The sequence below is a fragment of the Salmo salar genome, chromosome 19 (assembly GCF_965601325.2).
Source record: "Salmo salar chromosome 19, fSalSal1, whole genome shotgun sequence".
Lineage (NCBI taxonomy): Eukaryota > Metazoa > Chordata > Actinopteri > Salmoniformes > Salmonidae > Salmo > Salmo salar.
In genome coordinates this window covers 67,904,480-67,929,608 of record NC_138309.1, presented here as the reverse complement: position 1 = coordinate 67,929,608, position 25,129 = coordinate 67,904,480, and the positions used below count along the sequence as shown (strand labels likewise).

Sequence of the window (25,129 nt, the reverse complement as noted above, 5' to 3'; positions counted from 1 at the left end):
TGTCACTGGGCAGCTCGCGGCTGTGCTTCCCTTTGTTGTCCGTAACAGTTTGCAAGCCCTGCCACATGCGACGAGCGTCGGAGCCGGTGTAGTAGGATTCAACCTTAGTCCTGTATTGACGCTTTTCCTGTTCCTTTTTGATGGTTCGTCAGAGGGCATAGCGGGATTTCTTATAAGCATCTGGGTTAGAGTTCCGCTCTACCTTTTTGCTCAGTGTGGATGTTGGCTGTAATCCATGGCTTCTGGTTGGGGTATGTACAGTGAGGGAAAAAAGTATTTGATCCCCTGCTCATTTTGTACGTTTGCCCACTGACAAAGAAATGATCAGTCTATCATTTTAATGGTAGGTTTATTTGAACAGTGAGAGACAGAATAACAACAAAAATATCCAGAAAAACACATAAAAAAAATGTATAAATTGATTTGCATTTTAATGAGGGAAATAAGTATTTGACCCCCTCTCAATCAGAAAGATTTCTGGCTCCCAGGTGTCTTTTATACAGGTAACGAGCTGAGATTAGGTGCACACTCTTAAAGGGAGTGCTCCTAATCTCAGTTTGTTACCTGTATGAAAGACACCTGTCCACAGAATCAATCAATCAGATTGCAAACTCTCCACCATGGCCAAGACCAAAGACCTCTCCAAGGATGTCAGGGACAAGATTGTAGACCTACACAAGGCTGGAATGGGCTACAAGACCATCGCCAAGCACCTTGGTGAGAAGGTGACAACAGTTGGTGCGATTATTCGCAAATTGAAGAAACACAAAAGAACTGTCAATCTCCCTCGGCCTGGGGCTCCATGCAAGATCTCACCTCGTGGAGTTGCAATGATCATGAGAACGGTGAGGAATCAGCCCAGAACTACATGGGAGGATCTTGTCAATGATCTCAAGGCAGGTGGGACCATAGTCACCAAGAAAACAATTGGTAACACACTACGCCGTGAAGGACTGAAATCCTGCAGCGCCCGCAAGGTCCCCCTGCTCAAGAAAGCACATATACATGCCCGTCTGAAGTTTGCCAATGAACATCTGAATGATTCAGAGGACAACTGGGTGAAAGTGTTGTGGTCAGATGAGACCAAAATGGAGCTCTTTGGAATCAACTCAACTCGCCGTGTTTGAAGGAGGAGGAATGGTGCCTATGACCCCAAGAACACCATCCCCACTGTCAAACATGGAGGTGGAAACATTATGCTTTGGGGGTGTTTTTCTGCTTAGGGGACAGGACAACTTCACCGCATCAAAGGGACGATGGACGGGGCATGTACCGTCAAATCTTGGGTGAGAACCTCCTTCCCTCAGCCAGGGCATTGAAAATGGGTCGTGGATGGGTATTCCATCCAGCAGCATACCACCATATGCAAGCATACCATATGCCAGCAGCATACCACCCTGCATCCCACTGCTGGCTTGCATCTGAGGCTAAGCAGGGTTGGTCCTGGTCAGTCCCTGGATGGGAGACCAGATGCTGCTGGAAGTGGTGTTGGAGGGCCAGTAGGAGGCACTCTTTCCTCTGGTCTAAAAAATATCCCAATGCCCCTGGGCTGTGATTGGGGACACTGCCCTGTGTAGGGTGCTGTCTTTCGGATGGGACGTTAAGCGGGTGTTCTGACTCTCTGAGGTCATTAAAGATCCCATTGCACTTATCGTAAGAGTAGGGGTGTTAACCCTGGTGTCCTGGCTAAATTCCCAATCTGGCCCTCATACCATCATGGCCACCTAATCATCCCCAGCTTACAATTGACTCATTCATCCCCCTCCTATCCCCTGAAACTATTCCCCAGGTTGTTGCTGTAAGTGAGAATGTGTTCTCAGTCAACTTACCTGGTAAAATAACGATAAAATAAAATTTAAAATGTAAAAATTCCAGCATGACATTGACCCAAAACACACGGCCAAGGCAACAAAGGAGTGGCTCAAGAAGAAGCACATTAAGGTCCTGGAGTGGCCTAGCCAGTCTCCAGACCTTAATCCCATAGAAAATCTGTGGAGGGAGCAGAAGGTTCGAGTTGCCAAATGTCAGCCTCGAAACCTTAATGACTTGGAGAAGATCTGCAAAGAGGAGTGGGACAAAATCCCTCCTGAGATGTGTGCAAACCTGGTGGCCAACTACAAGAAATGTCTGACCTCTGTGATTGCCAACAAGGGTTTTGCCACTAAGTACTAAGTCATGTTTTGCAGAGGGGTCAAATACTTATTTCCCTCATTAAAATGCAAATCAATTTATACAATTTTTGACATGCGTTTTTCTGGATTTTTTTGTTGTTATTCTGTCTCTCACTGTTCAAATAAACCTACCATTAAAATTATAGACTGATCATTTCTTTGTCAGTGGGCAAACGTACAAAATCAGCAGGAGATCAAATACTTTTTTCCCTCACTGTATAAGCTTATAATGTATAAACTGGTGTGCTGGGTTTTTATAGGTAACAAAAACATTTCTCAAATGGTATTGCAGTTCAGGTTGTGCCCCAATCCCTGCATTTCACGGTTCCATACTACAGACACCCAATGTAGAGCATTTAACAGACATCAGGCAATCATAAGTGCCAGAGACCATTTTAGAAGTTAACCTGTTTGGGCTAGGGGGCAGTATTGAGAATTTTGGAAAAAATATGTGCCCATTTTTAACTGCCTCCTACACCAACTCAGAAGCTAGAATATGCATATTATTGTTCAGGGTTGGATAGAAAACACCCTAAAGTTTCTAAAACTGTTTGAATGGTGTCTGTGAGTATAACAGAACTCCTATGGCAGGCAAAAACCTGACAAGGTTTCATGCAGGAAGTGGCCTGTCTGACAAGGAGTCGTGCGTCTTGCATCTGTTTATTGAAGAGTAAGGATCTTAGCTGTAACGTGACAATTCCCAGGGCTCCAATAGGCTCTCAGAACCCGGGAAAAACCTGAACGATGACGAGGCAGCCTCTGGCTGAAACAGATTATCGCCTTATCCAAGTGGCCGATCAGAGGACCATTGAATGAGGCGCGTGCACGATTCGCCCCCGTGGAGAAATTTCATTCGGCTGTTTAGCTTATTGCAGATTCCCGGTCGGAATATTATCGCTTTTCTACGAGATAAATGGCATAAAAATTGGTTTTAAACAGCGGTTGACATGCTTCGAAGTACGGTAATGGAATATTTAGACATTTTTTTGTCACGCCATGCGCCATGCGCACGACCGTTATTTACCATTCGTATAGTGTCTAGAACGCACGAACAAAACAGAGGATATTTGGATATAACGATGGATTATTTGGGACCAAACCTACATTTGTTATTGAAGTAGAAGTCCTGGGAGTGCATTCTGACGAAGAACAGGAAAGGTAAGAACATTTTTCTTATAGGAAATAGGATTTTGGTGAAGGCTAATCTTGCCGGGTGTCTAAATAGCTAGCCGTGATGGCTGGGCTATGTACTTAGAATATTGCAAAATGTGCTTCATCCGAAAAGCTATTTTAAAATCGGACATATCGAATGCATAGAGGAGTAATGTATCTATAATTCTTAAAATAATTGTTATGCTTTTTGTGAACGTTTATCGTGAGTAATTTAGCAAACTGTTAGTAAATTCCCCGGAAGTTTGCGGGGGTATGCTTTTTCTGAACGTCACATGCTAATGTAAAAAGCTGTTTTTTGATATAAATATGAACTTGATTGAACAGACATGCATGTATTGTATAACATAATGTCCTAGGTGTGTCATCTGATGAAGATCATAAAAGGTTAGTGCTGCATTTAGCTGTGGTTTGGGTTTTTGTGACATTATATGCTAGCTTGAAAAATGGGTGTCTGATTATTTCTGGCTGGGCACTCTCCTGACATAATCTAATGTTTTGCTTTCGTTGTAAAGCCTTTTTGAAATCGGACAGTGTGGTTAGATTAAGGAGAGTCTTGTCTTTAAATAGCTGTAAAATAGTCATATGTTTGAGAAATTGAAGTAATAGTATTTCAAACGATTCAAAAATCGCGCCACTGAATTCAGGTGGCTGTTACGTAGGTGGGACGAATTCGTCCCGCCTTGCCCATAGAGGTTAATGAGGGGTCTATCCATGTAAGCATTATATGGGATGTTAACGGGGCATCCCATGGTACACCATAAGCTTTTAACGAAGATCTTAATTGTAGATAAAGTAACCATGAAAAGTCTGGAAGTGAATACATTTGTTTGCGGTCCTGGAAAGGTATTATCCCCTTATCATTATACATGTCTCGTAAGGTATGCACACCCTTATCCACCCACAATGGGTACACAAAAGGCAAGGTACACAAATTGTTTGTCAGCAGGTTATGGTTATGCCATATAGGAGAAGATTCACAGAACTTCTTAGTGTTGCCTGTCTGTTTCTCAGCATAGTACCATACTTGTAGTGAGTTGGAAATTATTTAACCACATTTTTTGAATATCTGTTTTTATCTTGATACTGTCATGACGTTGGCCTCTTTGAGTACAGGGAGGACAGTTGACCCCCTCCCCCCTTGCACCATCCCCCAACCTACCTCCCCTCACCCAGGCCCTGTGTGAAGGAGTTGTACAAACTCTAAGAGGAGAATCTCTTGCCACATGGCCCATAGAGAGACACAGGAAATTCTTCCAACTCACAGAATTGGGGAGCTAAGCGACATTTGTGTTCTGGAGAAGGTATGAAAGATTGGTGAAGAATCCAGCTACGAACTAGTCCGCTTGGTACAATTTTGTGATACTCAGAAGAGACAATATAGCCATATTACCATAAAACGGTTTATATAATAGCCTCAGCGATGAGACTTGCACCACATGGTTGTATAGAATGTATTAATAAGGATAGAGCTATTTGTAATACATTGAGATGCTATGTACTGATGTTAATGTGATAGAATTATATTTCTGTACCAAGCTTAACCTCTTATGGCTAGGGGGCAGTATTTTCACGGCTGGATAAAAAACGTACCCGATTTAATCTGGTTACTAATCCTACCCAGTAACTAGAATATGCATATACTTATTATATATGGATAGAAAACACCCTAAAGTTTCTAAAACTGTTTGAATGGTGTCTGTGAGTATAACAGAACTCAAATGGCAGGTCAAAACCTGAGAGATTCCTTTACAGGAAGTGGCCTGTCTGACCATTTCTGGAACTTCTTTGCCATCTCTATCTTTTACAAAGGATCTCTGCTCTAACGTGACACTTCCTACGTCGTCCATGGGCGCTCAGAGCCCGGGAAAAACCTGAATGTCGTCATCCCAGCCCCAGGCTGAAACACATTATCGCCTTTCTCAAGTGGCCGATCAAGGGACTGTGGGCTTAGGCGCGTGACCTGGCCGCCCCCGTCTTTGTGATTTTTTCCTCTGTTTGCCGAAAAGGAGATTCCCGGTCGGAATATTATCGCTTTTCTACGAGATAAATGGCATAAAAATTGGTTTTAAACAGCGGTTGACATGCTTCGAAGTACGGTAATGGAATATTTAGACATTTTTTTGGTCACGAATTGCGCCATGCGCACGACCCTTATTTACCATTTCGGATAGTGTCTGGGACGCACGAACAAAACGCCGCTATTCGGATATAACGATGGATTATTTTGGACCAAACCAACATTTGTTATTGAAGTGGCAGTCCTGGGAGTGCATTCTGACGAAGACAACAAAAGGTAATCAAACTTTTATAATAGTAAATCTGATATTGGTGAGTGCTAAACTTGCCGGGTGTCTAAATAGCTAGCCCGTGATGGCTGGGCTATGTACTTAGAATATTGCAAAATGTGCTTTCACCAAAAAGCTATTTTAAAATCGGACATATCGAGTGCATAGAGGAGTTCTGTATCTATAATTCTTAAAATAATTGTTATGCTTTTTGTGAACGTTTATCGTGAGTAATTTAGTAAATTATTAGCAAATTCCTCCGGAAGTTTGCGGGGGGTATGCTAGTTCTGAACGTCACATGCTAATGTAAAAAGCTGTTTTTTGATATAAATATGAACTTGATTGAACAAAACATGCATGTATTGTATAACATAATGTCCTAGGTGTGTCATCTGATGAAGATTATCAAAGGTTAGTGCTGCATTTAGCTGTCTTCTGGGTTTTTGTGACATTATATGCTAGCTTGAAAAATGGGTGTCTGATTATTTCTGGCTTGGTACTCTGCTGACATAATCTAATGTTTTGCTTTCGCTGTAAAGCCTTTTTGAAATCGGACAGTGTGGTTAGATAAAGGAGAGTCTTGTCTTTAAAATGCTGTGAAATAGTCATATGTTTGAAAAACTGAAGTTTTTGTATTTTTGAGGAATTTGTAATTCGCGCCAAGCCTATCATTGGATATTGGAGCAGGTGTTCCGCTAGCGGAACGTCTAGATGTAAGAGGTTTTAACTCAGTCATCGGCACGCCCCCAGGGACACAGACAGGACCAGGCGTCATTTGACAAGCCTGTCCTATGGTCACTATAAAACTATACCCTGATTTACATTTCTCCAGACCCCGGCCTCCACTCCATTGCGAGTTGGCCAATAGGTTTGACCATCCAAGTACTCTACTGAAAGTGAACTATACCACGTGGTTAACTTTTAGACTATTGATACTGACAGAATAAGAACAAGTCTTTGATATTAATTATTAGTCTGCAGCTAAGTAAATTATATCATTGAACACGAAGACCAACGAAACATCCATTCTATGACGACATTAATGAATGTCGCTTTGAAAGATCCATTCTAACCGAGACTGAGAGAGAGAGAGAGAGAGAGAGAGAGAGAGAGAGAGAGAACGCGGACAAAACTCTCCAACCGAACGACGCTCCAACAAGGATCCCGACGACACACTGAGCGTAAATATATATTGATTGCAATTGTTCCCGAATGAGTGAGCATTCAATTGTCAATTGTTAATATTAATGAACTCTGTGTACCTTCTCAGCTGCCATTTATGACCCATTGTTCAACAAGACACCAGCCATGCCTGTTTTGACCACTAGGGCACATTACTCTACCAATTCTTTGTGATGATAATTACTGTTTGTATACTTTCTGTGAATTAATTAGTTTAGTAAATAAATGATTTTAAGACAATTGATGTATGGATGACTCTTAGTAAAGACTGGGTTCGTGCAGATACAACAATTTACGACGTTTGGAATGAGACTGGACGCGAGGTAAAATACACCATTTAAACCAGAAGATAATCGGCCTATACTATAATAGAATATAATATATAATGCTATAATATAGGAAAGTTATATTAGGAAAATTATAACTTTGTAATCTGACTATTTTCCTTGGTGCCCCGATCTCCTAGTTAATTACAATTAAACGATGAATCAGTTTGATCGCGTGATAATAATTACAGGGAGTTAATTGATAAACATGTCTTCAGTTTAATGGTACCCCAAAGACACGACAATACCGAGAAAAAAAACTAGATCTGTAAGTCTATGCGGTGCAACAAGTGCTTCCTCTCTGCCTCTCCAAGAAGCTGAAATAGAATCATTGGACCATACTCGCAAGGATTTTATTTGGAAAGACCAGTAATAGTGCGGGGACAGCCATGGTTATTATTGCCACTGTAGATTCGGTGTGCCTGTTGAATTTCAATCTTCCTCCCTTGTAGTAACGGTATCCATTTTGGTAGATTCTCTGAAGAAAACCTTTTGGGTCAGAACACTCTGCGGTTTCTTCCAGGCCCACCAGACGTATGTGCAGTCACCTCTCTCTGTCTTCAAGCAACGTCATTTTCTCCCGCAGTTGTTTCATTGCATCTCGGCAAGTGGCTTTGTCGTCTGTAGCAGCCCTGGCGCTAACCTGCATTTCGCTCCAGAGACTTGCATGTGACAGATTGGCTGGAAATATCGTTTGAGTTTTAAGATAGACGTGTTTAAGGCTTCCACCATGTGCTTCCCTTTGTTGTCCGTAATAGTTTGCAAGCCCTGCCACATCCGATGAGCGTCAGAGCCGGTGTAGTAGGATTCAACATTAGTCCTGTATTGACGCTTTTCCTGTTCCTTTTTGATGGTTCGTCAGAGGGCAAAGCGGGATATCTTATAAGCGTCTGGGTTAGAGTTCCGCTCCTTGAAAGCGGCAACTCTACCTTTTTGCTCAGTGTGGATGCATCTCGGCAAGTGGCTATGTCGTCTGTAGCAGCCCTGGCGCTAACCTGCATTTCGCTCCAGAGACTTGCATGTGACAGATTGGCTGGAAATATCGTTTGAGTTTTAAGATAGACGTGTTTAAGGCTTCCACCATATCCTTAAGTTATTTAATTTCTCCCGAAAGCAGTTCCTCTAGGGATTCCTTAACTGCTTGTTTGACATTTGCCAGCATCAAAGTTTGTTGTTGATTCAGAGCCTTCAATACGGCGGAGTTGGATGTATCCTCTCTGGTCTTAGTTGGCTCGGTGTCTTTCTTTGTTTGGGACGCTTTTAACATTTACATTTAAGTCATTTAGCAGACGCTCTTATCCAGAGCGACTTACAAATTGGTGCATTCACCTTATGATATCCAGTGGAACAACCACTTTACAATAGTGCATCTAAGTCTTTTGGGGGGGGGGGGGGGGGGGTAGAAGGATTACTTTATCCTATCCTAGGTATTCCTTAAAGAGGTGGGGTTTCAGGTGTCTCCGGAAGGTGGTGATTGACTCCGCTGTCCTGGCGTCGTGAGGGAGCTTGTTCCACCATAGGGGTGCCAGAGCAGCGAACAGTTCCTTGTGCCTTAGTTGAGTGTCCTTAGTCGCGTATGTCCATGTTATTAAGCATCTTGAAGGTTCAGAGGCCAGTTGTCAGGAATTTATAACGGATTTTGGACTTTTGAGACTGTACTCGGAACTACACGGGCTTCTCTGCCAAAAGGTCACCGGAAGTCCTTACTATTACAATTTTTAAGAAAGAGTAAAAGGCGCTGCATGGTTAATCCGATGTCTGCATTGGCCATGCAGCATTTATAGTGATATGGCCTCTGCAGAAGTCAGGGCATTCATACCTTTTGCGCTTCATGGAGCAGCGCAGAGTGGTTGTGAAGGAAGTTGTCAAGGAAGTGAGTTTGTGTTTATACAGGACCTCTTGCCCCCACCTACCGTCAACCAACCATGTCAATGCATAGCTATATGGAACCCTCCGCATTGTTAAAACATTTAGGGCGGCGTACGACTATGCGTTATATAGCTCAATTTAGCCTCTGCATGCCTCTGGAGGCTCCGCAAATGCGCCACACTCTCCATTTGGAGCCTCCGACCACATTTTTGGATCAAGCATAAATTGGCTTTTAGTTCTACGGGGACTCTGCTGTACTGAGTTTGGGAACCACTGCTGTACTGAACTCTAGTGTACTGTATTGTACTCTACTGTGCTCTGCTGTGATGTCCAAACTTGTGAATGACATTCATATCCATAATTATGCATTACCTTAATTACGTTACCAGGTGTAAATCCACTTCACTTACTGTAGTTCAATAACCAAAAGAGATTTATTCAATCTCAAGGTGCCATGTCATAGCTGACACTGACATCCCATTCTTTCTGCAGACATGTTTGAATCTTAATTCGGAGCAGATATTTCAGAGTTTTTGGAAAAACGCTGTCACATAAAAACCTGAGAGAGATTTTATCGTAATTCCGTTACCAAAGTCTGCATCTGCACAGTTCTTCCACTAAATTAGTTTTTGTACATATTTCTGAATAAATTGTTAAAAGTAGTCCTAGTGCATAGAGTTGTAATGGTTTGATAAACTTTGAAATCAATATTTTTTTGTTTGGCATACATTTAAAATTTAGTTTGGCATACATTTTAAAGTGAAAAAACGTAGTCAAAGTGTAATTCCATTACTGTGGAATTGCCCACGCCAAACAGTACCTAACCTGTAACTCCCAGTAATGGATACCAAAAATGTATTCAATTATATTATCTGGTGTAACAATCTGTAGCTAAGTTTACCAGAACCTGGAAAGACATGCATAGTTGAAATGTTCACATTTTGATTGTTGTAATAGAAAAGTGAAAAGTGGATCGGCGATGGCTAGAAGGCCGGTGACGCCGAACGCCGCCCGAACAAGGAGAGGGACCGACTTTGGGGGAAGTGACAATTTTTATATTCTGACCAACTGTGTTAGTTTCTGTACTTTGAATACTTATAATTTTATGCTCTCTGTATTGTAGGTAAATTAGCCAGCTAATAGCCTTGTTCAAATTCAATTCAGTAGCTTACATTTGACATAAAGTCATACCACTTGTAGCCTATCTTGGAAATTCTAGATATAACTTTGATTAAAACTATGGACATGGAAATTGATTGGACATTTTGATTACAGAGATCCCAATTAGATTATTTATTTCATGATTAGCTTTATGAAGGAAGGACCCTTTACCTCAACCCCCAGCAAGCGTCTCGACATCACTACAATAACAGCTATAGGGATTGAATCCAGTTATGCTTCTGTCTGGTGACTATTTTTATTAGCCTGATACATCAAATACAATTGTTTTGGGGCTACTATGTGTAAAGCAGTCACTACTAGCAGTCATTCAATCTTCTGAGAAGTCCCCCACAGCGGCATAAGGAACAGGGCGGGGTCGGCCACAACATGTTTTCATTTGAGGAGGCTTTCCGGACAGATAAGTGATGGGCAGAGCGGGTTCGAATAGCTCAGTGGGTTTGCCTGGGCTGAGCATGTTCAGTACAAAAATGTTTTGGGGAAAGTTGCAGATAGAACACTCCATGAATAGAACTGACATGATTTCAATCAGAGAGGCATGTTTGTTCTACATAATACACTTATGTCTGAACGTTGGCCAACGTTGTGTCTGTCCTTCTGCTGAACGTGGCCCGGGTACGCCCTTAGGTACATATGTGAAGCTAGCCACAATAACGATTGGCCACAATAGTGGAATTTGCGGTTCGTCTTCAAAATAAAAGTCCCTCATTGAAAGTGATGCAGACGGATACAAATAGTGGAATCTTGGCATGGGTCCACATATCCTCAAAAGGTCCTACAGCTGCACCATCGAGAGCATCCTGACTGGTTGCATCACCACCTGGTATGGCAACTGCTCGGCATCTGAGGCGCTAAGGCGCTACGGTGGGGAGTGGGAACGGACCAGTACATCACTGGGGCCAAGATCCCTGCCATCGAGGACCTATAAGCGGTGTCAGAGGAAAGTCCATAAAATAATCAGAGACTCCAGTCACCCAAGTTATAGACTGTTTTTTCTGCTACCACACGGCAAGTGGTACTGGAGCGCCAACTCTAGGACCAAAAGGCTCCCCAACAGCTTCTACCCCCAAGCCATAAGACTGCTGAACAATTCATGAAATCGCATGAATCAATTTACATTGACCCCCCCCCCCTCCCCCTCCCTTTTGTAAACTGCTGCTACTCACTGTTTGCTTGTTACCTATGCATAGTCACTTCGCCCCCACCTACAATTACCTCAACTAGCCTCTACCCCCGCACACCGACTCGGTACCGGTGCCCCCTCTATATAGCCTCGCTATGTTATTCTTATTGCGTTACTTTTTATTATTACTTTTTATTTTAGTCTACTTGGTAAATATTTTCTTCTTCTTGAACTCCACTGTTGACTGTTGGTTAAGGGCTTATAAGTAAGCGTTTCACGGTAAGGTCTACACTTGTTGTATTCGGTGCATGTGACAAATAAAGTTTGATTTGAATCATGCCATATTTGGACTAGATAAATAATTTCAGATTAAATACAATAATTAACTACTGAAATGATACTGTGGCTGTATTAGACTGCATAATTGTATTGGGGCATACTTATATGGATTGTGCACCCATGAAACAGGGTATCTTCCAACTCAGTGACACCCATAGAAAATAATTCTCAAGAGTTTCCACAAATATTATCGTCTTAGCTCTTATTGAAGGACTTGGAAATCACCTTCCCAGTCAGCCTATTGTGTGTATTGAATATTCTAATTGCACTGTTCAGCCTAACCTATGGATTGTGCACCCATGAAATGGGGTATCAGCCAACTCAGTGACACCCACAGAAAACAACTATGTAGAGTTTACAAAAATATTAGCAACTTAGCTCTATTGCATCACTCTGAAACCACTGTGAAAATAGCCACATTAGCTCACCAATTAACCTACGATGTATATTGAACATTCAGAATGTACGTTCACTAAATGTTGCTTGTCATACGAAAGTTGGAATCAATCTTCGGTAAGAAAGATGTCAGCAACTCCAGTTCCAGTTATGATGTTTAATGGCAATTATATTCACAGCGAGGTTCTAAATGTGTGTGTGTGTTTTCTGAAAGTACATCATAAATAAAAAGTAATTAGTATGCAATATTGGTACAATATCAGGATACAAGCAATAATACAATATCACAGTGGTAACATAATAAACTGTTACAACAGTAAATAAGTAACATTGACACTGACAGATAAAAATGCACCAATGATTTACATAGGAAACAGTAACTGGAAAGCTCCACAAGGGTGCAGGGCAGAGCTATACAATAAACAGGCCAAAAGGCCATGACTGCAACTTCAAAGGAGGCTAGCAGTACAAGATAGCAATTCTCCGTCGTCACTAGCATGCATATTATAGCTAAAGAACTAGTGGATAGAATTTAACAGTGTCTCGTGTGTCTGAGGTTATAATTTAAAAAACACTGTCTACACATTCTCTATACATATATCAATTACTGGGCATGAGGCCGCCACGTGCAAATCAATTAGCTGGCAATGGAAAATAACTCAACTCTGTGTGCTAAAGTAGAAACAACATAACACAATTACAAAAAAAGGAAATATGCATTATGATGAAGTACTTACTGCTGCATGAACGCACAGATGTACAAAATTATTATCGGTAAGGAAACAACAAAAGGAAAGGTGTGCAAGGGGGAAAATGCGCTGCTCAACTAAACAAGTTCAGCCAGGTTCTGAAAGGAGGATATGCAAATGTAGGCATGTGTAGAACAGACGAGTGACCCAGCACCCAGAACGGCATGGAATATTGTACAATCATGACTTGTTGTGTTCATGCCAAATGAAAAGGTAATTAAAAAACATTTACCGTTAAATGCCATGTCTTTACTATTAGGCCCATAATGTACACCACAGGAGGTTGGTCGCACCATCATTGGGAAGGACAGGCTCGTGGTAATGTCTGGAGCGGAATAGGTGGAATGGTATCAAATACACCAAATACATGGTTTCCATGTGTTTGATGCCATTCCATTTGCTCCGTTCCAGCCATTATTATGAGCCGTCCTCCTCTCAGCAGCCTCCACTGATGTACACATAGGAGGTCCCTTGAGAAAAATTGAGACCCCCCCCCCGAATGTCATGGTATAATTCGCACCCTGATGCACAGTCCATTAGTCAGGCTGTACAGTGCAATTCAAATATTCAATATGCACAATAGGCTGACTGGGAAGGTGATTTCCCACAGTCAAATTCCTGCAATATGAGCTAAGATGCTAATATTTGTATAAACTCTACATAGTTGTGTTCTGTGGGTGTCACTGAGTAGGCTGATACCCTGTTTCATGGGTGCACAATCCATAGGTAAGTCTGTACACAGTGCATGTATGTATGCCCCCAATGCAATCATTCAGTCCATCCAGTGGGATTTCATGAGAAAAATGTAATTATGTATCAACATTCCAATCTAGTTTAACATTATCCAGTCCAAATATGGCATGATTCCACTATTTGTATCCGTTTGCATCACTTCAATGAGGGACTTTTATGTTTTTTTTACCCCCTTTTTCTCCCCAATTTTCGATCTTGTCTTATCGCTGCAACTCCCCAACGCGCTCGGGAAAGGCGAAGGTGGAGCCATGCGTCCTCCGAAACATGGCCCATCTAACCGTGCTCCTTAACACCCGCCAGCTTAACCCGGAAGCCAGCCGCACCAATGTGTCGGAGGAAACACTGTTCAACTGGCTACCGGGGTCAACCTGCAGGCACCCATCCGCCAGTAGGAGTCGCTAGAGCGTGATTTTATTTTGAAGGCAAACCACAAATTCCACTAAACTCTTCGTGGATATTCAAGTCATCAGAAGGAATTCCTCTCTATCCACGTCATAAGAAGCAATTTTCCTCGACCACGCCCAGAAATTGGGGAAAACAAACATTCTCTCCCAACTTTGACAACAAAGTTGTTGTAAAAGAAATAACTTTGTCATCAATTTTTTTGTGGCATAAGTCATGGCAAATGGCAAAAGTCATGGCAAATGTGTAGAATTGCAGAATTCTCTCCACTGTCAAGAGGGGGGGGGGGGGGGGGGCACTAAAATGTTTTGCCCACGAGGTGGGGGGAACCAAATCTCGCTTAGGGCCCCCAAAAGGCTAGAGCCGGCCCTGACTGTGCCTATTAAAACTGAGCACAAATGGACATCTATTCTGTCCATTGCGCTCACCTCGATTCAGTGTGTGGAAAACGCAGCCGGCACTCGCTGCGCCACGCCCAACATAGTGTTGCCTGTTAGACTAGTGGGCTGACATAGGCAGGAGCAGGCCCAATATTCCATGTTCCATTCTGATATTGTTCCCATTTTCTTTTCGCCAAGTTTAGAATTGTAGATTAATAGAAAATAGAAGTGGAAGACTATTGCGAGCACTGCTTCAGATCACTTGATATTCACCAAAAAGGGGGAGAGAAGAGGCAGGGCAGGGCGGCACGTCAAATAGGCAATTTAATTCAAAGTAAATTGAATTAAATTTCCAAAATTATATAATTACTCCTGTCTATACAGAAATAAATAAAATCTTACTCACTGTTTAGCACATGACCTCAAATGTCAAGCCTTAAAGAGATGGGTGGGGCTGGCTTAAGAGGGTGTGAACAAAGAAGAGCTCTCCAGTAGGTACCAAAACATCCAAAGGCCCTTTTCTCAAAAGTGAGTTTACAAGTTTATCAACTTTCAAAGCAGAAATACTTTCCCATTGTTCCTCAAAAATGCAGTGTATGATATTTTGTAGCTCTGAGTCTCTACTTTCATCCAATGTAAAAAAAAAAAATACAAGTCACATATTCACTCTTTATCATTGGTGCCACTTGAAATTTTGTCTTTCGACAATAATTCCGTCCTCCAGGTTAGATAGACGTCAGTCATATTGTACAATTTGTGTCTTCCCTTTTCGTAGGCCTAGATTAGATGGTTGCATACAAGGCAAAGCTGCAGGAAGCTATTTTAAGTAGGGGGTGCTGACTGATCACCTCAAAACATTGCATGCATCTATGCAGGCTAACAAAATCCAATTCCTAAAGTGTTTAGTAGCCTAAGCACAGGACAAGATTCAGTAACAGTATCATTGCAGCCTAAAGGCATCAGCATGCTTCAGTTAGGCTGGTGCCTAGCCAAAGTCGGCTACGCGAAACGAACGTGTGCTCACACACTCCCTTAAAAGACCTTTGCTTGAAACACAAGAAAAAATGCAGCAATAGTATTGTTTGTCCATTTTGAGATGCCGTAGCCAGTATACACTTCCTCAAAGTAGTCAGAATTAATCTAAGATAACTCTGGAAATCTGTCATTCATTTTGACGTTTTTGCTGCAAACTAAGATGTTTGGTGTAGTATTTTTCAAGTGAAAAAAATGTGCATGAAAATGATTAGCTTCTCGTTGAATGACAAACACTTTATTGAAGAATCCCTACTGTTGTGCGAGAGAGGCAGGTTAAGGTGGCCAGGTTCAGAGTAGTGCAGATGGTATCATATGCTAAGGCATTGAAGAAAGTAGAGGGTGGATCAAGGGTGGGGGAATCTGAGAGGATCCCTGTGAATAGTAGATCTGTGCCAGAACCGAGGGATAGGCCAATATGTTTCAGTAAGGTTGGCTTCTTAGCGTTCATAGCAATGGTTATTAACTGTATCGGAGAGATGGAACGTAAGTCACAGAAAGTAGATGTTGTGGTGGCAGCTGCAGAGAAGTACATGGGGGTACGAGATTTGACTTCAGAAGAGTTAGGTAAGAGTGTGTGTTGAGTGGTAGTATCCCGTCCTCTAAGGTCGTTGGCCTGGGTTAGGATCAGACTGTGTTAAAGTAATGGAATAAGGGCCTCCCGAGTGACGCAGTGCTCTAAGGCACTGCATCGCAGTGCTAGCTGTGTCACTACAGATCCTGGTTCGATCCCAGGCTGTGTCGCGACCGGGGTACCCATGAGGCGGCGCACAACTGGCCCAGCGTCATCCGGGTTAGGAAAGGGTTTTGCCGGCCAGGTTGTCCTTGTTCCATCGCGCTCTAGCGACTGCTGTGGCGTGGTGGGCCGGGCGCAATGCACGCTGACATGGTCGCCAGGTGTATTGTGTTTTCTCCGACACATTGGTGCGGCTGGCTTCCGGGTTAAACGAGCATTGTGTCAAGAAGCAGTGCGGCTTAGCGGGGTAGTGTTTCGGAGGATGCACGGCTCTCGACCTTCACCTCTCCCGAGTCCGTACGGGAGTTGCAGCGATGGGACAAGACTGTAACTACCAATTAGATATCACGAAATTGGGGAGAAAAAGGGGTAAAAAATGTAAAGTAATGGAATAAGGTCATGAGTTTCAATGAGTATAGGGTTAGTTGGTAGGGTAATTGAAAATAGATGTATATTTTATATATACAGTGCATTCAGAAAGTATTCAGACACCTTGACTTTTTCCACATTTTGTTACATTACAGCCTTATTCTAAAATGGATTAAATCGTTTTTTTGTTGAAGCACCTTTGGCTGTTATTACAGCCTTGAGTCTTCTTGGGTATGACGCTACAAGCTTGGGACACCTGTATTTGAGGAGTTTCTCCCATTCTTCTCTGCAGATCATCTCAAGCGCTGTCAGGTTGGATGGGGAGTGTCGCTGCACAGCTATTTTCTTTATATTTTAAATTTTCTTTTGATTATTTTACCCCTGTCACGCCCTGATCTGTTTCACCTGTTCTTGTGATTGTCTCCACCTCCTCCAGGTGTCGCTTATTTTCCCAAGTGAATTTATCCCTGTGTTTCCTGTCTCTCTGTGCCAGTTCGTCTTGTACGTTTTCAAGTCAACCAGCATGTTTTCCCCGTGCTCCTGTTTTCTATTCTCTTTTTCTAGTCTTCCCGGTTTTGACCCTTGCCTGTTTTTTCTGGACTCCGTACCCGCCTGCCTGACCCTTCCGCCTGCCCTGACATCGAGCCTGTCTGCCACTCTTTACCTCTTGGACACAGAATCTGGTTTTGACCTTGTGCCTGTCCACGACCATTCTCTTGCCTACTCCTTCTGGATTAAACAAACAACAAAGACTCTAACCATCTGCCTCTTATGTCTGCACCTGGGTCTTGCCTTGTGCCCTTATAACCACTTTTTCTTCCCAATTTTGTGGTATCCAATTGGTAGTTACAGTCCTGTCCCATCGCTGCAACTCCCGTATGGACTTGGGAGAGGGGTGCGTCCTCCAATACACAACCCACCCAAGCTGCACTGCTTCTTGACACAACGCCCACTTAACCCGGAAGCCAGGCGCACCAATGTGTCGGAGGAAACACCGTTCACCTGACGACCGAGGTCAGCCTGCAGGCGCCCGGCCCGCCAGAAAGAGTCGCTAGAGCACGATGAACAAAGTAAAGCCCCCCCCCCCCGGCCAAACCTTTGCCTAACCCAGACGACGCTGGGCCAATTGTGCACCGCCCTATGGGACTCCCGATCACGGCTGGTTGTGATACAGCCCGGGATCAAATTCGGGTCTGTAGTGATGCCTCTAGCACTGCAGTGCCTTAAACCGCTGCATCACTCGGGAGGACCCCATTTAAAAAAATATATATTTATTTATTTATTTTTACAAATTTGCAAAGAAATCTGAACCTGTTTTTGCTTTGTCATTATGGGGTATTGTGTGTAAATTGAGGGGGAAAACACAATGTAATCCCTTTTAGAATAAGGCTGTAACGTAACAAAATGTGGAAAAAGTCAAGGGGTCTGAATACTTATTTTACCAGTCCAAAATTTGGACACACCTACTCATTCAAGGGTTTTTCTTTATTATAACTATTTGCTACATGTATTCATGTAGTAACTAAAGAAGTGTTAAACAAATAAAAATATATTTTACATTTTAGAGTCTTTAAAGTAGCCACCCTTTGCCTTGATGACAGCTTTGCACACTCTTCGCATTCTCTCAACCAACTTCACCTGGAATGCTTTTTCAACAGTCTTGAAGGTGTTCCCACATATGCTGAGCACTTGTTGGCTGCCATTCCTTCACTCTGTGGTCCAACTGATTGTGGAGGCCAGGTCATCTGATGCAGCACTCCATCACTCTCCTTCTTAGTAAAATAACCTTTACACAGCATGGAGCTCCGTTGGGTCATTGTCCTGTTGAAAAACAAATGATAGTCCCGCTAAGCGCAAACCAGATGGGATGGCATATTGCTGCAGAATGCTTTGGTAGCCATGCTGGTTACGTGTGCCTTGAATTGTAAATAAATCACTGACAGTGTCCACCAGCAAAGTACACCATCACACCTCCTCCTTCATGCTTCACAATGGGAACCACACATGCGGAGATCCTCCTGCGTCTGCATCTCACAAAGACACAGCGGTTGGAACCAAAAATCTCACATTTGGACTTATCAGACCAAAGGACAGATGTCCATCGGTCTAATGTCCATTGCTCGTGTTTCTTGGCCCAAGCAAGTCTCTTCTCCTTATTGGTGCTCTTTTAGTAGTGGTTTCTTTGCAGCAATTCGACCATGAAGGCCTGATTCACGCTGTCTCCTCAGAACAGTTGATGTTGAGATGTGTCTATTACTTGAATGAGGGTGAAGCATTTATTTGGGCTGCAATTTCTAAGGCTGGTAACTCTAATGAACTTATCCTCTGCAGCCGAGGTAACTCTGGGTCTTCCATTCCTGTGGCGGTCCTCATAAGGGCCAGTTTCATCACAGCGCTTGATGGTTTTTGCGACTGCACTTGAAGAAAGTTTCTAAGATCTTGAAATATTCCGGATTGACTGACCTTCATGTCTTAAAGTAATGATGGACTGTCGTTTCTCTTTGCTTATTTGAGCTGTTCTCGTCATAATATGGACTTGGTCTTTTACCCAAGAGTGTGCAAAGCTGTCATCAAAGCAAAGGGTGGTTACTTTGAAGAATCTCAAATATAAAATATATTTTGATTTGTTTAACACTTTTTTGGTTACTACATGATTCCGTATGTGTTATTTCATAGTTTATGTCTTCACTATTATTCTACAATGTAGAAAATAGTACAAATAAAGAAAATCCCTTGAATGAATAGGTGTGTCCAGCCTTTTGACTGGTACTCTATATAATTGGGGGGGGTTCCCCTGTCCCATTTTGTATAATAAAGTGTAATGGATTTATACTATAATTCAGTTGGGGGCGGTAATGCAACATATTGGATGCCAACTGCCGTTAACTATCACCGAAGAAGAATCGCTACTGTTGACCAATCACCAACAAGGGGCGTAGATTTCAGCTGCCTACTCCAACTTGCCTCCAGAAAAAATATGGTGTGCACAAACAACCCGAAAAAACCCTTGCCGAAAACCAAAACGAACAAAAACGTCACAAAACGTTGTCATAATATATAAACATACTGTTCAGAACTGTTTCAGCTGGGATGCATGCAGACACCTTAAGTTAATTTTACTCATGTCTGTTAGCAAAAAAACCTGCAAAAAAGCCTGTTGTGAACAGCGTGCACATTTCTTCGTAGGCTAGTGCATAATTATAATGGGTTTTTGTGTGTAAGAGAGAGTGAGAGTGAGAGAGAAATTAGTAAAGACAATATTGTGGCTAATAAAACTGAGCACAAAAATAAATGTTTTCAGGACCATGGAAAACTATGCGAGCCATTGCAGAGAAAAGCGCTAAACTAGTGGACAAATTTGTAAGCCTACATTTTTTACATTAGCAGGAGCAGGCCTGCAAGCCAAGGGCGAGAAAATGCCATCTTCCTAATTTGATATTGTTCCCATTTCCCGTTCGCCAAGTCTAGAATTGTAAACTAATAGAAAATAGTCATATATTTTAATATCTCTCCTCAACCCCCAATTTCATTGCAGGAAAACATAGTTTGGAAAGGAAATGGCTATTGCTGTAAAGAGAAGACAATGACATCTGTCTTTTAGTTCTGAACTTGAGCCCTGTGGCTTCAGGGCTTCAGGCTTTTAGGTGTGGGAGAGTGTGAAATGTGGGGACCTGGTGTCCAAGTAGGCACATGTAAGAAATTTAACTTGTTTAGTATAGTCGGTTTGTAATTCAACTCACTTGTTGTAGCTGTATAGTCTGTTTGTTTGTGGTGTTGGTCATGGCTAGCTTAATATTCCGGTTAAAATACACCAGTTATGCTATTTTGGATCACCAGGCTGTTGATGTCATGCAGCCTGTCGTTTTTGTGTTTATACTTTTTCATAACGACAAAACGGCAAGTTTGATGTCTGCGACAATAGAATGTTCATGATGTCACTGTGACAACTGTATAGACATGTCGATAGACAACCAGCCTTTAGTCTTGAAAACTTTGGATGTTTAGTAAAATAAAGTACTCACTCTATTTAGCACATGGCCTCACATGTGAATCCTTAAAGAGATGGGTGGGGCTAAAGCTTAAGATGGTATGAACAATGCTGAATGGGTATACACAAAGAATGAGTTCTCCAGCAGGTGTACCGAAACATTCAAGGGCCATTTTCTCAAAAGTGGTGTTACAAGTTTATCAACTTTCAAAGCAGAATGACTTTCCCATTGTTCCTCAACTGCAGTGTATGATATACCATTTTCTAGCTCTAAATCCCTACTATAATCCAATGTAAAACACCAATTTTGCTACATAAGACCGAATCGAGCCAGTCAGTCACATTTTTCTAAGTAGTGAGAATGCTCGGAAGCTGGCAATGTTGAAAAGTAATCTTTAGACATGTTGTAATTTTCTTAAATGTTGTTTTGTAATTTACAAAATCAAGCAGACAATAAGAAAATTGCGTTTGCAAAAGTTGACATTTTGTGAGCCAATGGGGTCACCTAGCTAACCACAGGAGGTTTCCCCACAGGGGGCGGGGCCATGACGTTCTATCTAATAACAACTGAGCTTCACAATTACACTCCATGCTATTCTCAATACTCACTCAATCTGCCTCGACTCAGTTACTTTGTTACATGGCAGACTGTGTCTTGATCTGTGTAATGATATCCCCAATGCACAATAATATTTATGTTTCTTTCCTCCACTGTTCCCACCCTGTGCCGATGCACCACCAATGCGCTTGTGGTCGGTCCTTCAACCAGTGGCATACCTTTACATAGCAGGCAGTGCAGACCAGACAACCCTACATCTCTGACCATCTCATGTTTGAGGTTCACGACTCGTCATTTACGCTTGTCCTCTTGTCCGCTCAACTAAAATAAATAGTCGGACAAGAAGAATATAGATTTAAGTTGTCCGAATGGACAAGTAAAAAAAAGCACAAAAAATAATATCAAACAATTACTCCGATTAGAATTGGATCAGATAGGACAACATTGGAATAATATTCAAATCTATTTTTCATGTACATACATTTTCAAAAAGCCTACATGTCAAAGTGTAGGTGATATACATATCGGCTACAGCCTCATGTCTAAAATGATGCTGACATGAAAATGTAGCCAAACTTTGAGACTTTTAAGTACATAAATATAGGCCAAAACGCCAGTCATGTTTGACAAATATAATGAAGGATAATTAACATTAACATCTAAAGCAGGTGTCAAACTCGTTCCACGGAGGGCACAGTGTCTGCGGCTTTTTGTTCCTCCGTTGTACTTGATTGATGAATTAAGGTTACTGATTAATTAGTAAGGTACTCCCCAAACCTGGTTGGCTGGGTTTTAATTGAAAGGAGAAACCAAAAACCTGCAGAAACTAGGCCCTCTACGGAATGAGTTTTAAACCCCTGGTCTAAAGGCTTGATTCTGTTTACTTGGTTTGTTCAGATTAAAATGGTCACACCGCACATCACCCACCTTGAATCTGAGCGGAGGAGTTAGCATTTTGAAACTATTTAACTATACACTTAATTGTTAAAAACCTGGATGTTTTATGTCATTTATGTCATTCCTTGTTTGGGTCTTTTGTCGCCTCCTTCTTTGCCCAAAGATGGCTATTACCAGCTCATCGTCCTCTACTGTCCAGTGTAATATCGCTCCTTTCCCCTTTTTTTTGTTTTTATTTTAAGGGAGTATGCAAGCACACTCATTCACCTAGCCGAGTTCTGCTAGGCACCAGCCAAACCTATGTATGCGGGCGGTTTAAGTGTTTAATGCTGTTTGTTCACCGGTCCAGCTGCACTGGCGAGTCCATTTCTGGCAAGTGCGCAACTCTTTGGCTGCATAATCACAGAAACACCTCATCCTCATGGTATCCCAACTACTGCTGGGAGACTACAAATAATTTATGCATTTCTTTCACACAGGAATCACTATTGTCAAATAACTGATCTTATGTATTTGGCAGTGAAAAGGGAATGACTTGATTAACTGTAATGGCAATAATTTAGTTGTTTGTGTTTTCTCACTGATCACAACATTATTGTATATAATTGTGGTTTCTGTAAAACTGCAGGTTTGTACAATACAACCTGACCTTTGGTCACACCCAGGATAAGAACACTGTGGAGAAACAATATCAGACTGACAATCTTTTTGTTGCCTCAATGAATACAAAAAAACATCAAGTAACTTTGAAAAATCTATATTGAGTGCTGCCCCTCTACTTAAGAATCTGATGTACTTATAATGGTCAACACTAGTTCTGAGCTTTCTAGAACCTTTCACGATAGAGATGATATTCACAAGTTGATCTCTCACATATTTTGATTGTCCACATAGTGCTCTCAGATCATGGTTTTCAGACTCAAATGTTCAGTGGCGATTGTGTGAAAAATGTAAATGGACAATCAATGACATAATACACTTAGCTGGAGTATGTTATTATTTATCCTCTATCCCAGTCCCTAATTGAACCTTAAGCCATACACCCTAGACCCCTTTGGAGATACGGGAGGACTGGTATGCCTTGAAAAACTCTCAACTCTTTTCCTAATCGTGATCATTTTATGGAACACTCACTTATAAACATGACCTGTGGAATGCACGTGGAATTTTGACTTGGAGCACCAGTGCCTCTCAGATAATACATTGAATGGCAAAGGGTTACATCTGTATCTTATCATCCAGTGTGCTCAGACTGTTGTTTCATTTGTATCATTTGAGAGGAGTGCATCAAGAGCAAAGTCATTTGTATCATTTTACTTTGTTGGGAGAACCACTAGCAGAAGCAAGTCTGATGAGGCTCTGTCATAGAAACAAACGGAGCATGGCTTTGTCTCAGTGGTTGCACCTTTACAATGCAGAAAATCGCTTGTCTCTAGCTCAAACCGGTAAAAAATCAAGACGTATTTTACTCTAGCTTCTTTCTGGCAGCGGATTGCGGTACACTCTTAAAAAGGGGCACACACAAATGAATCATCATGAGTAACGCTTCGAACACACCGACAGTGTTATTGTGCAAAATGGTACGCAGCATCATCTGGCTATGTATGCAACAACGGTTCAACATTCACCTTCTTATACCATTTCTGCCAAGCTGTCTACGCATACAGTCTGACGCATACGTTTGATAAATCCAAGGTATGCACCACACCGTACGCTCTGCAACGCAATGTTGCAAGGCAAACAGAGCGTTTCATTGGAAATGAATGTAATCTGGTGTACCAAAATACAATGACGCTGTCGGTGTGATCGAAGTGTAAGGAACTACGCAAACTATGAAAACACAGATCAAATAAACCCAATTTAACCTATATGGATCAGGATTGCATTTTCGAAGGCAGGTTAGGAGAACTTACGCAGCAGGTTAGGATAATTAACGTAGCATGTTAGAAACATTAGGTTAAGGTTAGGACATTGGTTAGGCTAGGGTTAGTTAAAATGCTCCCCGAAATGACTCAACATTTCGATTTATGTGTAACTTCCGTAGTTGTATAAAGAATCCCGGAGCAGACAACGCGAAAAGTCTGTCGATGTGGCCTTGAGCAAGACACTTAACCCTAATTTGCTCCAGTAACGCCATACTACTATGGCTGACCCTGTAAAACAACCCATTTCACTGCATCTATCCGGTGAATGTGACAATAAAAACATATTTTTCCATTAATTATCCAAGTAAACCCAGATCTCGAAAATGGCAGATACGGTTACATTGAAAATAACGGTTGGCCATCTTGGACGTTGTCTCCAGTTATTTTATAGTTCAATGACCTCACTAATGGTGCTTTCATGACAACTGGGAACTCGGGGGAAAAAATAGGTCAAAGTTGGATGACTGTTCTAAACGATTTTTCCCAGTCTGAACTAGCTTTTTCCTGAGGAAGAGATTTCCGGAGTTCCCGGTTGTTTTTAATGCGGCAACAGCATGTGCACGGGTTGCTTCACGCTGTTCCACCGTGGTAGCAACAGGACCAACACAGCAGAGAAGTTTGGTAGAGAAGTTTCAACGCTCTTAGTTGTTGCGGTAATTGACCCACTATGCTGTTTCCTTTGTGCACCCACTTCACATCGCTGGGTATACCTTTACTAGCTAACTAGCTAGCTAAATTAATCTAGCTAGCTAGCTAGTTGGCAATACACTTGCCCTGGCTGGCTGTCATGATCAAACCAACACACTTTGGATCAATAAAAAAGGCAAAACCCAAAACGGAATCATCTCACCTTATCCTTTTTTGAGTAATCCTTGTTTCTTTTTTTCTGATTGACTCTTGTGTTATGTTGTATTTGAACACCAACATATGTTTTCTTTGCTAGCTCTCGCCTCTCCTCCAGGCAGTCATTTGAATCGAGGTGTCAACTAACATCGTTGCTTAGCAACCAACATCATTTTAACCCCCTCCGCTCATGGAGATGTCATGACCCATGACGCAATTTTAGAGGCAAAAACAATGAGGTGCCAAATTGAGGGGACATATGATTATTATCACGTACTACAACATCTATAAAAGGTACCTTGTAATAAATGTTTTGCAGAATAAACACAGTATAGATAATAGGATGAGTTATGTTGAAACAAATGTATATTGTGAGTTTTATGTTAGGGTGAACCAATGGGCACGTTTGAGTGTTAGGGCAAAAGCATAGGGCTAAAGCAAAAACAGTACAGA

The 25,129-nt window shown here is 42.0% G+C and overlaps 1 protein-coding gene across 1 annotated transcript in view; it reads right to left on the bottom strand.

Annotated features, from left to right (window-relative positions):
* LOC106579066 (uncharacterized) overlaps positions 1-24,807 on the bottom strand; it is a 52,990-nt gene extending 28,183 nt beyond the window's left edge. The window contains exon 1 of the mRNA XM_045702598.2: positions 24,684-24,807. The gene's annotated coding sequence lies outside the window, so the exon portion shown is untranslated. The remainder of the gene's footprint in view (positions 1-24,683) is intronic.
* Positions 24,808-25,129: the final 322 nt, after the last annotated feature.